At 42.3% G+C, this 17,767-nt stretch overlaps 1 long non-coding RNA gene across 2 annotated transcripts in view; it reads right to left on the bottom strand.

Moving 5' to 3' along the window:
• Positions 1-17,767, bottom strand: part of LOC117351778 — a 94,178-nt gene that overhangs the window by 28,004 nt on the left and 48,407 nt on the right. The window contains exon 1 of one of the 2 annotated variants that reach the window (XR_004537509.1): positions 5,123-5,183. The exons of the other annotated variant lie outside the window; for it this stretch is intronic. This is a non-coding gene — a long non-coding RNA (uncharacterized LOC117351778). Of the gene's footprint in view, positions 1-5,122; positions 5,184-17,767 lie in introns of those variants that run through there. 2 annotated transcript variants of the gene reach the window in all.

Here is a 17,767-nt window from a genome sequence, read left to right as displayed (position 1 = left end):
GTTTAATGCTTTAGTGTGCCCCTCTATGGACAACTGAAGGCAGTACTGAGATGTCCTTTTGGTGTTTCATTTGGTAGAACAGAGGTAAAAGTGTGGATTTTCTTGTTTTAGAATAGAGTAGGAGTGACATTTATTGTTAGATCATGTAATGGGTAGTGGTGGTATTTCTCTGGCTATTAACCATGAAAGAATTGTTTGGGTACCTCTGTGGGTATATGTAGAAATTCCTATTCTTGTTTTAAATTTTAAGAACTACAAGGAAGCCGGAGGTCATCAGCCGTAAGCTGGAGGTCATCAGCTGTAAGCCGGAGGTCATCAGCCGTAAGCCGGAGGTCATTATGCCATTGTATAGATCCATGGTGAGGCCCCACCTGGAATACTGTGTGCAATTTTGGAGGCCGCATTATCGCAAGGATGTGCTGAGGATGGAGTCGGTCCAGAGAATGGCCACCCGGATGGTCTCGGGATTCAAGGATCTCCCGTACGAGGAACGATTAGAAAAATTACAGCTATACTCACTCGAGGAGCGCAGAGAGAGGGGAGACATGATCGAGACGTTCAAATATCTCACGGGCCGCGTGAGACAGAGGAAGATGTCTTCTTTTTCAAGGGTCCCTCGGCAACAAGAAGGCATCCGTGGAAAATCAGAGGCGGGAAACTGCGAGGTGACACCAGGAAGTTCTTTGTTACTGAAAGGGTAGTTGATCGCTGGAATAGTCTTCCACTTCAGGTGATTGAGGCCAGCTGCTTGCCTGATTTTAAGGCCAAATGGGATCGACACGTGGGAATCTATTCACAAGGTAAAGGTAGGGGAGGGTCATTAGGATGGGCAGACTGGATGGGCCGTGGCCCTTATCTGCCGTCTATTTCTATGTTTCTATGTAAGATAGATGTTTAATAGATTGTTCAGAGAGAATAGTTCATAATATTGAAAACGTTGAAACAAGGAATAGATTTGTAACATCTTATCATTCTTTTTAGGTCAGACCAGTAGTCCATCGTGCCCAGCAATCCGCTCACTCCGCGGCCCTTAGGTCAAAGACCAGTGCCCTAATCAAACATAAATTAGACGCAATCTTGGATGAGGAGAATCTACGGGATCCCAGTCAACACGGATTCACCAAGGGTAGGTACTGCCAATCCAATCTCATCAGCTTCTTTAACTGGTTAACAAAACAGCTAGACTTGGGAGAATCCGTGGACGTCATATACCTAGACTTCAGCAAAGCTTTCGATAGTGTCCCGCATCGCAGGCTGTTGAGCAAGATGAAATCAATGGGGCTGGGAGAAACACTAACTACATGGTCAATGACTGGCTGAGTGGCAGACTTCAGAGGGTGTTAGTTAACGGTACCCTCTCTAAAACATCGGAGGTGACCAGTGGAGTACCGCAGTCTTAGGCCAGCTCCTTTTCAACATATTCATAGGGGACCTAACTCAGGGGCTTCAAGATAAGATAACGTTATTCGCTGACGACGCCAAACTATGCAATATAGTGAGAGACGACAATTCACCCAATAGTACAGGACCTACATTTGTTGGAGCTTTGGTCCTCGACCTGGCAGCTGAGCTTCAACACTAAGAAATGCAAGATCATGCACCTCGGCAGCAGAAATCCGTGCAGAACTTACACCTTGAATGGTGAGACCTTAGCTAGAACTTCAACAGAACGAGGCTTGGGAGTGATCATCAGCGCAGACATGAAAACTGCTGATCATGTGGTGAAGGCTACATCTAAGGCAAGACAGTTGTTAGGTTGCATCCACAGGAGTTTCGTCAGTCGGAAGCCTGAAGTCATAATGCCATTATACAGAACCATGGTGAGACCTCATTTGGAATACTGTGTGCAATTCTGGAGGCCACACTACCGAAAAGATGTGCTGAGAGTAGAGTTGGTGCAACAGATGGCCACCAGGATGGTCTCGGGGCTCAAGGATCTATCGTACGAGGAGACATGATCGAGACGTTTAAGTATATTACCGGCCGTATCGAGATGGAAGAAGAGATTCTCTTTCTCAAAGGACCCTCAGCCACAAGAGGGCATCCGCTCAAACTCAGGGGCGGGAAATTTCATGGAGACACCAGGAAATATTTTTTCACCGAGAGAGTGGTTGATCCTTGGAACGAGCTCCCGGTGCAGGTGATCGAGGCAAACAGCATGCAAGAATTTAAGAGCAAATGGGATGCCCATGTGGGATCCCTTAGAGGGTTAAGCCAAGGGAACCTGTCACCAGGAGTGGGATTCCTAGGATAGTAGACTTGGGGTGGGTCAGTAGAGTGGGCAGACCTGATGGGCTTTGGCCCTTATCTGCCGTCATCGTCTATGTTTCTATTTGAGTCTAGCCTTACCTGCGCATGTTCTGTTCCAGCAGGAATTTATCCAACCTTTTCTTGAATCCCTGAAGAGTGCTTTCCTCTATAACAGCCTCTGGAAGAGCGTTCCAGATTTCTACCACTCTCTCTATGAAGAAGAACTTCCTTATGTTTGTACGGAATCTATTCCCTTTTAACTTTAGCGAGTGCCCTCTCATACTCTTCATCTTGGAGAGGGTGAACAATCTCTCTTTCTCTACTAAGTCAATTCCCTTCAATATCTTGAATGTTTCAATCATGTCCCCTTTCAGTCTCCTCTTTTCAAGGGAGAAGAGGCCCAGTTTCTCTAGCCTCTCATTGTATGGCAACTCCTCCAGCCCCTTAACCATTTTGTTGCTCTTCTCTGGACCCTCTCGAGTAGTATTATGTCCTTCTTCATGTACGGCGACCAGTGTTGGATGCAGTATTCCAGGTGGGGGCATACCATGGCCCGGTACAACGGCTTGATAACCTTTTCAGATCTGTTTGTGATCCCCTTTTTAATCATTCCTAACATTCTTCAGACACTAGATGCCATAGGAATAACTGGTAAAGTTCACAACTGGTTCCAAGGCTTCCTTCAAACAAGATCAAAGTTTTATTTTATTTTTCTTTCCAGCTTATGATTTATCTTTAATCTTATCTATTGTTTTGCCTTTTGTCTTTGTTTTGTTCTATTTCTATCATTTAAATTTCTCCAGAATTCTACTGTTCAACGACTCCCCCTTCTGCTTCTATTCCTTTCTCTCCTCTCTTCTACCTTCCAAAGTATTTAGATCAATGCTGTCTTGTTAAAATGTTTATTTTATTTTTATTTTTCCTCTAACTCTACTTTTCACTTCTCTATTATCCTCCAGGTACTTTAGTTAGATTGTGAGCCTTTGGGACAGTAAGGGAATTTTTCAAGTACCTTTCTTATTTCTAATCTTAATGTATATTTTCTGTAAACCGCTTAGAACCTAACGGATGTAGCGGTATATAAGAAATAAATTACATTACAAATTACATTACATCATATAGAGTTAAGTCAAAAGATATTTTATCTGAACCATGGACAAACCCCTGCGGAGTACCACAAGGATCCCCACTATCGCCCATACTATTCAACCTCTTCATAGCTTCCTTAGGCACTGCCCTAGACGCCCTAAATATAACATCTTTCAGTTACGCAGATGACATAACCATCATTCTCCCATTTGACATACAAGACCCCAGCTCCAATGAACACCTGATAACAACACTAGAAACTGTAGAAAAATGGATGAAGAACCATAAATTGAAACTGAATGCAGAGAAAACCAAATTCCTACTACTAGAGAAGGAACAAAAGCAATCTATAACAGAATTGGAAGTAAATACAATCAAATATCCCATACAGAGCACTCTAAAAATTCTAGGAATACAATTAGATAGACGCTGCACTATGCAGACACAGATACACAAAGTCATACAGAAAGCATTCTTCACCATGCGAAACCTAAGAAAAATAAGAAATTTCTTTACCAAAGAACACTACAAGATCATTGTACAATCCCTCACACTCAGTAACTTGGATTACTGCAACAGCCTCTACCTAACATGTCCTAACAATATGATAAAACAACTACAGACAGTTCAGAACACTGCCATCAGACTCATCTACTGTCTCAGCAAATTTGACCACATCACTCCCGCCTATATAGACTCTCACTGGCTTCCGATAAAAGCAAGAACTCAATTCAAGTTCTATTGTCTGCTGTTTAAGATAACCCATGGAACTGCCCCCTGTTACCTAAACAACCGCCTAAACCATTACCGCTCATCCAGATCAAGAAGAACTCAAAACCTATTCACCTTCCCACCTAATAATGGAACCCGTCTTAAGAAACTATACGACAGCCTTCTAGCGACACAGGCAGCAAAAATTGACCCCACAATCACCAAACTAATGATCAATACAACAGACATCAAAGTGTTTCGAAAAGAAATCAAAACATTTCTATTCAGAAAACACATCATTACCAACTAATATCCTCCCTTTATGCACAAGCTCTCCCTCGATAGAATAACACATTAATTCAATTCTTAGAACCTTTCCTATCATACATACTCTGATTCCTATATAAACATTTTCCACACTATCCAATAAATTTCTTACTTCATTATTAGGTAACTTCCAATCTGTAAACCGTATATACTGATAATCTCCACTATATTCTGTTATCACTTGATTCCCTTGATATGTAATTCTCAAAATTGAATCCTCTAACACACCATTTAATGTACACGAATCACTGTTATGTAATTTATCTAGATAATCTTTATTACGCAATTCTTTTGGTAATTCCTATAATTTGTATTCCGCCTTGAACAATATATAATGTATAATGTATTCGAAATTAATTTTCCTATGAACTGTTTTCCTATCTTATTTTACTCTATGTTTATAACCTAACTAATTTATTTTTCTCAAGTACTTTAGCAAGAATGTGAGCCTTTGGGACAGTCAGGGAACTCTAAGTACTTTCTTTTCATCTTAATTAATCTTACTTATTGCATTTCTTCTGTTTCTACTGTAAACCGCTTAGAACCTCACGGTACAGCGGTATATAAGAAATAAAATTATTATTATTATTCTGTTTGCCCTCTTCACCGCTGCCACACATTGCGCGGACGGTTTCATTGACTTGTCTACAAGTACTCCCAAGTCTCTTTCCTGGGGGCTCTCTCCGAGTATAGCACCGGACATCCTGTATTCGTGCATATGATTTTTGGTACCGACATGAATTACCTTGAACTTATCCACGTTGAACCTCATTTGCCATTTCACAGCCCATTCCTCGAGTATGTTTATGTCTCGTTTTAGGTCTTCACAATCCTTCTGTGTCCTCACTAAATGATCTGGAAATTGGAACAACAAGTGAGATGATTAAATTTGCAGATGACACAAAATTATATCAAAACTGTTAAAAACATGTGAGGATTGTGAAAAATTGCAGGAAGGCTGGGTATCCAAATGGCAGATGAAATTTAAAGTGGTCAAATGCAAAGTGATGCACTTTCAGAAGAACAATCCAAATAATATTTACCAGATGCTAGAGTCCACCTTAGGTGTTAGCACCAAAGAAAAAGATCTAGATGTCATCTTAGACAATATGCTGAATCTGCCAAGTGTGTGGCAATAATAATTATAATTTTAAATACCAATGGTAAGAGAGCTAATGCCATCCAAAAGTTGCTCAGAAAAAGTGAAACTCTGAAGGGAGGTGGATACCTTCCCTTGGTAAAAGAGTTTACCATCCAATCATTGCATTTGTTTTAAAAGGCATCACTCTTTAACCAGGTAAAAACTTCAATTGTATGACAAAATGCTTAATCGACAAAGATTGTTCAAAACTCTTATATATGAGAAAATCTCTTGTTTGCACTTATCTGTGCAGACTTGCAAAACTGTGAATATAAGGGCTCTGGGGTCTCAACGTGGCCCCGTTTCGATAAACTGCTTCAGGAGACCCAATACAATGCTGCACACTGGTGTAAATGTATCTTCCCAAGAGATGATCTAAAAGTAACAACAAAAAATTTTTGTAACAATCACAGCGCAACAAAAACTCAGAAATGAAGCGCTGAGAAACTAAATTGCTTCTTGGCAGCCTAAGGGCAGAGGAGAAAAGCACTCACATACCGTTTGTCAAAATTTGAAGAATCCAAACGACGGAGACCGCTCACCTCCTCACTATTTTTATACTACAGTGAGGAGGAGGGGTGACCTCCAACGGAACGTGATGACGTCACTAAGTTGATGACGTCAAAAAGGTTAATGTATGGAAAAGAGAACACTGTCATTGTGAATAAAGAGCTATTGAAAAAAACTACTGATGGAAAAAACTACTGATGGAAAAAACTGCTGTTAACCCTATGCTGAGAAACCACCAATTCACAAAAACGCCACCCACTCAATCTCATTATTTAATCCGCTGGGATGAAGTGTGTTGAGCTCAAAAATCCACTTCTGTTCCTTGCGCCAGAGGAGTTTGGGTATATCACCCCCTCTGGTAGTAATGACTATGTCAAGTACTGAAAATCTCAAAGTGGAAATGTCATGCCGCTGTTGCGTCCAATGCTGCACAAGGGGAGCTTCTTGTATACCAGAATTTATCCTGCTTATATGCTCACCTATCCTAGTTTTAATACTACGTACTGTGCAGCCCACATAGCTCAAACCGCAAGGACATTGTATTATGTATACAACTTGCTTTGTGTTACAGTCTGAAGCTGTATGGCAAAGTTTTCTTTTAGTGATCAAATTCATGTACTGTAGGGGTACACTGTACTGACACATTCTACAGTGCCCACACGGATGATGTCCACGTGTCCAGATTTGAAAATACTTTTTTGTACCCTTCTGTCTATTGGCAGCAGTTGATTCTTTGGAAACGCTATATAGACGACATTTTTGGTATATGGACAGGCACAGCAGAAGAACTGGACCAATTTGTAGGATGGCTGAACAGTTGTGATGCTAATCTGCAGTTCACTCTATATAAAGATCAACATCAAGTACCTTTTTTGGACATTAACATTCAGTTGAGTAATGGGAGTTTTCAAACATCTATCTATCGTAAGCCTACTGACCGTAACAATCTTCTTCAATATGATAGCTTTCATCCGAAGCATTTAAGGGATAACATCCCAGCAGGTCAGTTTTTGAGACTCCGACGACTGTGTACTTCTACACAGGATTATGTTTCTAAAGCAGAAGTTATGAAGGCCAGGTTTGAAGAAAAGGGTTATCCCGTCTCTGTCATCAAGAAAGCATACAAGAGGGGATTGTACGCTAACCGGTCTTTACTATTAGAAACACATCCCAAGAGTGATGATCAATCTTTAGTATGTGTTTTACCCTACTCACATCTGGCATTTCACATCAAACGGACTATTAAACAACATTGGCATGTCATGCAATACCATTCAGAGTTTCTAGAACCCCCTCGATTTGCATTCTCCAGAAATCACAATTTAAAACAAAAGCTGGTTCATTCCCAGTTCCAGCAATCTTTTCAGGACATTTCTACAAACAGTGGACATCATCCGTGTGGGCACTGTAGAATGTGTCAGTACAGTGTACCCCTACAGTACATGAATTTGATCACTAAAAGAAAACTTTGCCATACAGCTTCAGACTGTAACACAAAGCAAGTTGTATACATAATACAATGTCCTTGCGGTTTGAGCTATGTGGGCTGCACAGTACGTAGTATTAAAACTAGGATAGGTGAGCATATAAGCAGGATAAATTCTGGTATACAAGAAGCTCCCCTTGTGCAGCATTGGACGCAACAGCGGCATGACATTTCCACTTTGAGATTTTCAGTACTTGACATAGTCATTACTACCAGAGGGGGTGATATACCCAAACTCCTCTGGCGCAAGGAACAGAAGTGGATTTTTGAGCTCAACACACTTCATCCCAGCGGATTAAATAATGAGATTGAGTGGGTGGCGTTTTTGTGAATTGGTGGTTTCTCAGCATAGGGTTAACAGCAGTTTTTTCCATCAGTAGTTTTTTCCATCAGTAGTTTTTTTCAATAGCTCTTTATTCACAATGACAGTGTTCTCTTTTCCATACATTAACCTTTTTGACGTCATCAACTTAGTGACGTCATCACGTTCCGTTGGAGGTCACCCCTCCTCCTCACTGTAGTATAAAAATAGTGAGGAGGTGAGCGGTCTCCGTCGTTTGGATTCTTCAAATTTTGACAAACGGTATGTGAGTGCTTTTCTCCTCTGCCCTTAGGCTGCCAAGAAGCAATTTAGTTTCTCAGCGCTTCATTTCTGAGTTTTTGTTGCGCTGTGATTGTTACAAAAATTTTTTGTTGTTACTTTTAGATCATCTCTTGGGAAGATACATTTACACCAGTGTGCAGCATTGTATTGGGTCTCCTGAAGCAGTTTATCGAAACGGGGCCACGTTGAGACCCCAGAGCCCTTATATTCACAGTTTTGCAAGTCTGCACAGATAAGTGCAAACAAGAGATTTTCTCATATATAAGAGTTTTGAACAATCTTTGTCGATTAAGCATTTTGTCATACAATTGAAGTTTTTACCTGGTTAAAGAGTGATGCCTTTTAAAACAAATGCAATGATTGGATGGTAAACTCTTTTACCAAGGGAAGGTATCCACCTCCCTTCAGAGTTTCACTTTTTCTGAGCAACTTTTGGATGGCATTAGCTCTCTTACCATTGGTATTTAAAATTATAGTCAGTTTCTCATTTATTATACATTTACTTCTCTGACTAGCATACATATATGTCCCTGTAAGCCTTCTTGACGAAGTGTGTGGCAATAGCAAAAATGCAAACAGGATGCTAGAACTTATTAGGACATGGATGGTAAATAAGATCAAGAATATTATACTGCCTCCGTATTACTCCATGGTGTGACCGCACCTTGAGTATTGAGTTCAAAAAAGATATAGAAGAATTAGAAAAAGTTCAAAGAAAAGCAACTAGGATGATAAAGAGGATGGAACTCCTTTCATTTGAGGAATAGCTAAAGAGGTTAGGGCAGAGGGAAGATATGACTGAAGTCTACAACATCCCAATTGGTGTAGAATGGGTACAAGTGAATCAATTTTCACTCTTCCAAAAATTACAAAGACTAGGGAACATTCTTTTTTTTCTTAATCTTTATTAATTTTCAAAACTAATACAAAATGCCAGGAATTATACAGACATTAATAATCAACATAAGCACTTAAATTCAATCAATAACAATGCAGAAGAAAAATATCCCTTCCCTCTCATCCAACAATTTAATCAAGAAATAAACCAAAAAGATATCCTCCTCCACCCCCCCCCCCCACTCCATCCTGGATATGTATAAAAATAAACAAAAATGAAATAAAAGACAACTATGTTGAAGTAACAAAAGATGTCAACGGGCCCCAAACCAAAAGACTAGGGAACATTCAATGAAGTTACATGGAAATAGTTTTAAAACCAATAGAAGAAAGTATTTTTCCACTCAAAGAATAGTTAAATTCTAGAGCTCATTGCCAGAGAATGCATGATAACAGCTAGGTTTAAAAACAGTTTGGTTAAGTTCCTGTAGGAAAAGTCCATAGTCTGCTGTTGAGACAGACATGGGGGAAGCCACTGCTTGCCCTAGGATCAGTAGCATGGAATGTTGCTACTATTTGGGTTTCTGCCAGGCAGTGGCGTACCTAGGGTATGTGGCACCCGGGGCCCATCATTTTTTGACACCCCCCCCCCCCCATGTAAAAATTTTTTTTTTTTTTTTTTTTTTTGCAATAACCATGAAATGGAATAAATGGTCAGAATAGAAACAGGCAGTGAAAATTTTCTTTTATTGAACCTCATATATGTAACCATTATTCCAAACATAACATAACATAAATTATGTCTAAATTGTCATGACATTAGAAGTACATATGGAGTAGTTGCAGGTGATGCTTGGGACAGTTCTGATTGTGTTAGTTCGGTTTTATGTGTTTTTTGAATAGAAGGGTTTTTATTTCTTTTTGAAGGTTTTGCAGTCTGTGATTGATATCAATTGGTTGTAGAGTTGGGGGTCGAGTGTTGCAGCTCGAATGGCTAGGAGGTTGTCGAACAGTTTTTTTCTTTTGACGTTTTTGGTTGGAGGGTGTGTGAATGGTGCACAAGTTCTCCTATGTCTGTTTGAAGTGGATTGAATTATTTAGCTGAAGAAATTAGTTAACCCCCATTCCACACACATTAATTCTCTTCCATTTTTGTTCCCATTATAAAAAACACTGATAAGTTCCCAGAAAAAAAATACATTAAAATAAGAAGTGAAAACAAAGGCCCCTACAGATGAGAACATAACATAAGAATAGCCTAACTGGGTCAGACCAATGGTCCATCATGCCCAGTAGCCCATTCTCATGGTAGCCAATCCAGGACACTAATACCTGGTCAAAACCCAAAGAGTAGCAACATTCCATGCTACCGATCCAGGGCAAGCAGACACTTCCCCCATGTCTTAATAACAGATTATGGACTTTTCCTCCAGGAATTTGTCCAAATCTTTCTTAAAACCAGCTACACTATCTGCTTTTACCATAACTTCTGGCCACTTCATTTTTAAGTTTAGATCTTTCCTTTCAAACAGAGACCTTGCTAGATGTCAAATACAGCACAAGGTAACTTCACATGGACTTAGCTGTGCAGGAAATGTGAATCTCCTCATACACCCACCATATAGTGCAAAAATGTGCAAAGGTCTGTTTTTTTCTTTCGATCACTACATAGCCTAATGCCACACAAGCAGCGCTGTTACAAACATATTCTGTAGGTCAATGCTAAGGATAACAAAGTTTCCTTCCTTGGACCAGAAGGAGATAAACCACTGGAAGAGATCCCAAAACAACACCCAAAGACCCACTCAGTGTGTGAATCAGTTGAGTGGAGTGGACTAACTGGGGGGTGGAAATGGGCCCGTAGTTTGCTCAGCAGAATTTCCCAGACCACCTCTTCCTCTCAACACATTGACACGCTGCCACCATCACCACTAGGAACACCTCACTGGGTAGGCCAGCTATGCTATAAACTTTATAAAACACATTATTATATTTTCTTATAAAGCACATATTTTAACTGACCTCTCTGACATCCTCAGCCTTTCCATTCACAAAAATAGAAGGAAGAAAATTTCCCATTTCCTGCTGTCTCATGTCCCCGGCCTATACAATATTTTTTTTCTGCAGACCCTTCAAAAGTCTGACCAAATCCTCGTTTCACTTGCATTATAAAGTACTGAGGATGCCATCTCTCCCCAATCCCAGGTCCTAAAGTCTAAGACAGTAGCGCAAACTAATGCTGCCAGATACAGGAAAAAAAAATTTTGATTCGATTCAGCCCTATTGAATTGGTTTTTCAATTCGATTTTCCTGCCCAGTTGGGTGATTTTTTTCAAAACTCCTGGTGGGTTTTATAGCTTTTTCACCCCCTTTGGCTTCTCCTAACCACACTGGCGCTGTGGTGTAAATAAAATAAAGAAACAAAAAGGACTTTTCCTCTTTCTGTTAAATCCTAGCTCACGTTTGCAGTCCAACACCAGCTCTGGCAGGATACACATTTCAAATCTGACATGTTATAATCACAAAACAGAAAATAAAATTAATTTTTCTACCTTTTGTTGTCTGGTTATATTTCAAATTTTGTTGGTCCAAGGCTCTGGTTTTCTTCTGATAACTTGCTTGCCAGGGTCTCCTTCTTTCTGCATGCTAACCATCCATCTGCCAACTCTGTCCTCCCTTTCCATTTCCCTTCCCTTCCCAGGAAGTCTGGTATCTTTCCTTTTTTTCATCTCCCTCCACAGATCCACCTTTTCTTAAATACCCTTTCATCCGGCATCTCTCCCTCCTTCCCCACCATCCCAGAGTCCACCATCTCTCCGTTTCTTTTCCTAATTACCCTCCTATCCAGTATCTCTATCCCTCCTCCACACCATCCCTTGTGTCCAATTTCTCTCCCTTTCTGTTCCTTCCCTCCCTAAATCCCATGGTCCATCATCTCTCTCCCTCTCCTCTATTTTCAGACCCATTATTTCTTCCCCCCCCCAAAGTTTGGCATATGCATGTCTCTTTGAACACCCCCTTCCCTCTGTGTACTTCTAAATCATGGTCCCCCCCCCAAAGGCCTGTCCCCCCTTAAAGGTCTGCCTGTCCCACCTTGAAGGCCTGCACCCCCCTTGAAGGCCTGTCCCTTCCCCTTGTAGGCCTGTCCCCCCCTTGAAGGCCTGCCTGCCTGTCCCCCCCTTGAAGGTCTGCACCCCCCGAAGGCCTGCACCCCCCGAAGGCCTGTCCCCCACTTGAAGGCCTGTCCCACCCCCTTGTAGCTTCTCCCCCCCCCCTTGTAGGCCTTTCCCCCCTTGAAGGCCTGCCTGCCTGCCTTTCCCCCCTTGAAGGCCTGTCCCCCCTTGAAGGCCTGCACCCCCTTGAAGGCCTGCACCACCCCCCTCGAAGGCCTGCACTCCCTTGAAGGCCTGCACCCCCCTTGAAGGCCTGTCCCTTCCCCTTGTAGGCCTGTCCCCCCCTTGAAGGCCTGCCTGCCTGCCCCCCCCTTGAAGGTCTGCACCCCCCGAAGGCCTGTCCCCCACTTGAAGGCCTGTCCCACCCCCTTGTAGCTTCTCCCCCCCCTTGTAGGCCTGTCCCCCCTTGAAGGCCTGCCTGCCTGCCTTTCCCCCCTTGAAGGCCTGTCCCCCCTTGAAGGCCTGCACCCCCTTGAAGGCCTGCACCACCCCCCTCGAAGGCCTGCACTCCCTTGAAGGTCTGCACCCCCCCCCCCGAAGGCCTGTCCCCCACTTGAAGGCTTGTACCACCCCCTTGTAGCTTCTCCCCCCCTTGTAGGCCTGTCCCCCCCTTGAAGGCCTGCCTGCCTGCCTTTCCCCCCCTTGAAGGCCTGCACCCCCTTGAAGGACTGCACCCCCCCGAAGGCCTGCACTCCCTTGAAGGTCTGCACCCCCCCGAAGGCCTGTCCCCCCCTTGAAGGCCTGTCCCACCCCCTTGTAGGCCTGTCCCCCCCTTGTAGGCCTGTCCCCCCTTTAAGGCCTGCCTGCCTGCCTTTCCCCCCCTTGAAGGCCTGCCCCCCCCTTGAAGGCCTGCACCCCCCCTTGAAGGCCTGTCCCCCCCCCTTGTAGGCCTGTCCTCCCCTTGTAGGCCTGTCCCCCCCTTGTAGGCCTGTCCCCCCCTTGAAGGCCTGCCTGCCTTTCCCCCCTTGAAGGCCTGCCCCCCCTTGAAGGTCTGCACCCCCCCCCCCGAAGGCCTGCACCCCCCTGAAGGCCTGCCTGCCCCCCTTGAAGGCCTGCACCCCCCCCCCGAAGGCCTGTCCCCCCTTGAAGGCCTGCCTGCCTGCCTGTCACCCCCCTCCCCCTTGAAAGCCTGCTTGCCTGCCCGCCCGCCCCACCCTGAAGGCCTGATGCCCCGACCCACCCCGAAGGACCGCTCGCCCACCTGGCCTCCCCGCACCACCTATGAACAGCCGCAGCAGGATCGCGAAGTCAGCGTCAGCGATCCCTGCGCTGCTTCCTGCGCCACGGTCCCGCCCCTCCTCTGACGTCAGAGGAGGGGCGGGATCGCGGCGCAGGAAGCAGCGCAGGGATGCTGACGCTGACTTCGCGATCCTGCTGCGGCTGTTCATAGGTGGTGCGGGGAGGCCAGGGGGGCGAGCGGTCCTTCGGGGTGGGTCGGGGCATCAGGCCTTCAGGGTGGGGCGGGATCGCGGCGCAGGAAGCAGCGCAGGGATGCTGACGCTGACTTCGCGATCCTGCTGCGGGCTGCTTCACAGATGGTGCAGGAAGGTCAGTGGGGCGAGCGGTCCTTCGGGGGTGGCGGGGGACTGAACGGCAAGGCCGGGAACACCCCCTTAGGGCTGGTACCCGGGGCGGCCCGCCCCCCCCGCCCCCCCCTAGGTACGCCACTGCTGCCAGGTACTTGTGACCTGGATTGGCCACTGTGGAAACAGGATACTAAGCTGATGAGGTTGGTTCTTAGGGATTGGTGGAATGAGGCATTATGACATCACAATCTCAGCTCTCAAATGTTGCTACTATTTGGGTATCTGCTACTATTGGGGTTCCTACATGTGACCTGGATTGGCCACTGTGGAAACAGGATACTGGGCTAATAGACCATTGGTCTGACCCAATAGGGCTACTGTTATGTTTTTATGAACCTCTATATAAATCAAATGGGAGAAGTAAAGATTCCCAACCATAACAAAATATCTTATAGAAATCTAGTAAAGCCTGACAGATAAAGCACTGTATACTTAAATCTTATAGGATATTTTGAGAAATCCCAGATTGTTTAAAATGTTCTGGTCCTAACTACACTTTGTTTTGAATCTAGTTTCTTATCACACGCTGTGTTGTAACTTGTGTTTAATACATTACCCTTATATTGGTTATAAAAACAGATTTGCCTGCCATTAAAGCATATGCAGTGTTGATTGTCACGTGTAGAAAACAGTGTTTCTATCCATAAATTATGACTTATGATTAAGATCACTGTCTTGATGGAGCACAGTGTCACCCACTTCCTACACATGGTCTTCATCTGTCATTTTGATATTGTTCCTCTTCTCTTTTAATTAAAAATTTGATTTTTGGCTCACAGCCTGCATTGTCTCTTTTGCTCGTTCAGGGCCAGGATTTCCTGCTGCTTTCTAGTCATACACGGTCATTGTTTATCATAAACTAGAAATGGCACAGACTCAGCACATATTACAAAACTCCCTTCTCTTATGCTAATTCATTTCTTGGCACTTTTCTTTCATTCATAATATTTCCAACATTAGGACTTCACGCTGTTATAGGTTTTTTTGTCATTTGTAAACACAGATGTACACAGATGTACAGATGATTGGAAAATGGTGCTTCTTGAGCTGGTCTTGGAGGAATTTCCCCCTCCCTCCCCAGCTAGTTAAATTTTCAAGATATTCATAATAAATGTGTTTGAAATGGATTTTGTGCACTGCCTCCATTTCATGCAAATCCATCTTGAGCATATTTACTAAGGATATCCTGAAAACCCAACAGGCCAGGAGATCGAATAGGAAAGAAGGGCGGGAGAATTGCAGTTATTTATAGACACTCCTTCATCAAGGATGTTATTTCATTGCCACAAAGATCAACTATCGAATATCTTCAATTTAGATTAAATACAAATCTCCAACTGGAAATGCTGCTTCTTTATGTCCCACCCCCAATAAATTGAGACGTTATTACCCTGTTTCAATCAATATTATTTGACTTTTGCACATCTACAGAAAACCCACTAATATTGGGTGATTTTAATGTCTATGTCGATGTGCAAGAGAATGCTTTATCATCTGATTTAATAGATTTCATCTTCGACTTAAATCTAGCCACCATGATTTCTAAACCAACACACATTGATCCTGGCTTCAAACTCCCTAAAGTCAAATTTTTCGGTACCAAAAATCTATTCTGTACCCTGGTCCAATCATAGTCTAATAACAATAAAATATTTTCAATCACTACTCTAACCTAGATGACTCGTCAGTCGCCTCATCTATTAAGTTGAACATCAACGACTTTGATAACTTGTCACTCGAAGACCAATTATCCAAGTGGGATAATCTTTGTACAAACTTGATGAACGAACTGGATCCTACCGTAAAAAAATTGATTTCCATAAAAAACAAAAAACAAAAAAACAACCCTTGGTATACCGCCGAGTTAACATTCATTAAAAATCAATTGCGTGCTCTTGAACGAAAATGGCGTCAGACTAAAACATCTTCTAATTTATCAAAATATCAGAAACAAGCAAACCACTATAAAATTAAAATAAATGCAGCAAAGAAAGAGTACTATAAGAAATGTATTGGAAAGACAAAAGACTCTGCCGTGCTATTCTCAATATTAAAATCATTAACTATGTTTAAACCCAAAAGAAATATCAATTCTGAAATTTCAATTTCCGCCCAAGATCTTGCACACTACTATAAAGAAAAAATCATCAGCATTAGAAGTCAATTTAGATCAAAAACTGACCCAGACCCCACAGAGCCCGATAATATCTCGCCATTCTCAAAATCTACCATCATTAAGCAACATTTAACGGTTGTTTCAATCCATAAATATAAAAAGCAGTAACTTTGAAATCATTCTGTCTTTTTTAAAAGTTAGGGCCATTCATACATAAACTCATCACCAGCAGTCTAGAAACAGGATCTCTTCCAAAATCCTGGAAACATTTGATAATCCATCCAATTCTCAAAAATCCAAAAGTAAACCACAACGACACCATGAATTTTTGACCAATAGCTAAAATTCCATTCTTAGCTAAATTGACCAAAAAGGTAGTGTTCAATCAGATATCTGAATTTATAGATAAAACAGGTGCACCTCATCCTAATCAAACAAGATTTCACAAACATTATTCAACAGAACACTCGATGATAGGTATGACCACATTTATTTTCTGGATCACCACCAATCTGTTCTCCTTATATCCATAGACCTTTCTTCCGCATTTAACACCATTGATCACCATCTTCTTATAAAAACACTGAAATCCATCAGAATTAGTGATATTGTTCTTCAATGGTTTCAATCTTATTTCTCAGATAGATCATCAAATGTTATCTTTAATAATTCCACTTCAGACATGATCTCTACCAACTATGGTATCCTGCAGGGGTTGATATTATCCCCCCTACTCTTTAACATCGTTTTAACCCCTTTGCTCTTTGTCAATCTATTGGGTTTACAGCATTCACCTATGCAGACGATCTTCAACTTTTATTTCCATTAGATTCATATTCTACAGAGAAATTTCTAAATGTCAATAAGAAATTAGGTATAATTTCAGACTGGCTAGATGAAAATAAACAAGTAATGAACACAGATAAAACAAAAATAATGCACTTCCCATGGAAAGAAGGAATAAAACTCAACGCCCCGATTAACATAAATAATACTCATCTACAGGAAGTTACTATGATTAGAGTTCTGGGGGTTATTATTGATCAAAAATTGACATATCACAACCAGATCAGTGCAGTAGTGAGAAGCTGTTTTCAGAGGTTAAGAATGATTAGATCAATTGCCCCATTCTTGGATTCATCCTCAATGAATGTCCTTGTACATTCACTGATCATTTCAAAGTTGGATTACTGCAATTCACTCTACAAGGGAGTCGCTCTAAAAGAAATCCATCGATTATAATTAATTCATAATATAGCAATCAAAATTATAACAAATAGGAAAAAAATTTGACCATGTAACTCCTCTCCTCAAAGAAGCTCATTGGTTGCCAATTGCCCACAGAATCTCCCTTAAAATAACATTATTAACATTCAAAATATAAACAACTAAAGCCCCATCATTCCTAGAAAGGTATATTCAAAGACTGAAGGGAATAGACTTGGTAGATCAGGACAGGTTGTTCACCCTCTCCAAGGTAGGGAGAACGAGAGGGCACTCTCTAAAATTGAAAGGGGATAGATTTTGTACAAACATAAGGAAGTTCTTCTTCACCCAGAGAGTGATAGAAAACTGGAATGCTCTTCTGGAGTCTGTCATAGGCCAGGGATTCAAGACAAAGTTAGACAAGTTCCTGCTGAACCGGAACGTACGCAGGTAGGGCTAGTCTCAGTTAGGGTGCTGGTCTTTGACCAGAGGGCCACCGTGTGAGCGGACTGCTGGGCATGATGGACCACTAGTCTGACCCAGCAGTGGCAATTCTTATGTTCTTATTCCATAAATTCCTACTAGAAGTTTGAAATGAGAGGACAAAAACCTTCTAGTAATTCCATCGCTTAGAATAATAAATACCAGACAAGATACGATCTTTTCTGTTACTGTACCCAAAATATGGAACTCTTTACCAGCATTTATCAAGGAAGAAAAATCGCTAAGTA

The sequence above is a fragment of the Geotrypetes seraphini genome, chromosome 18 (assembly GCF_902459505.1).
Source record: "Geotrypetes seraphini chromosome 18, aGeoSer1.1, whole genome shotgun sequence".
Classification (NCBI taxonomy): Eukaryota; Metazoa; Chordata; class Amphibia; order Gymnophiona; family Dermophiidae; genus Geotrypetes; species Geotrypetes seraphini.
This window is presented reverse-complemented; position numbering and strand designations above follow the sequence as displayed.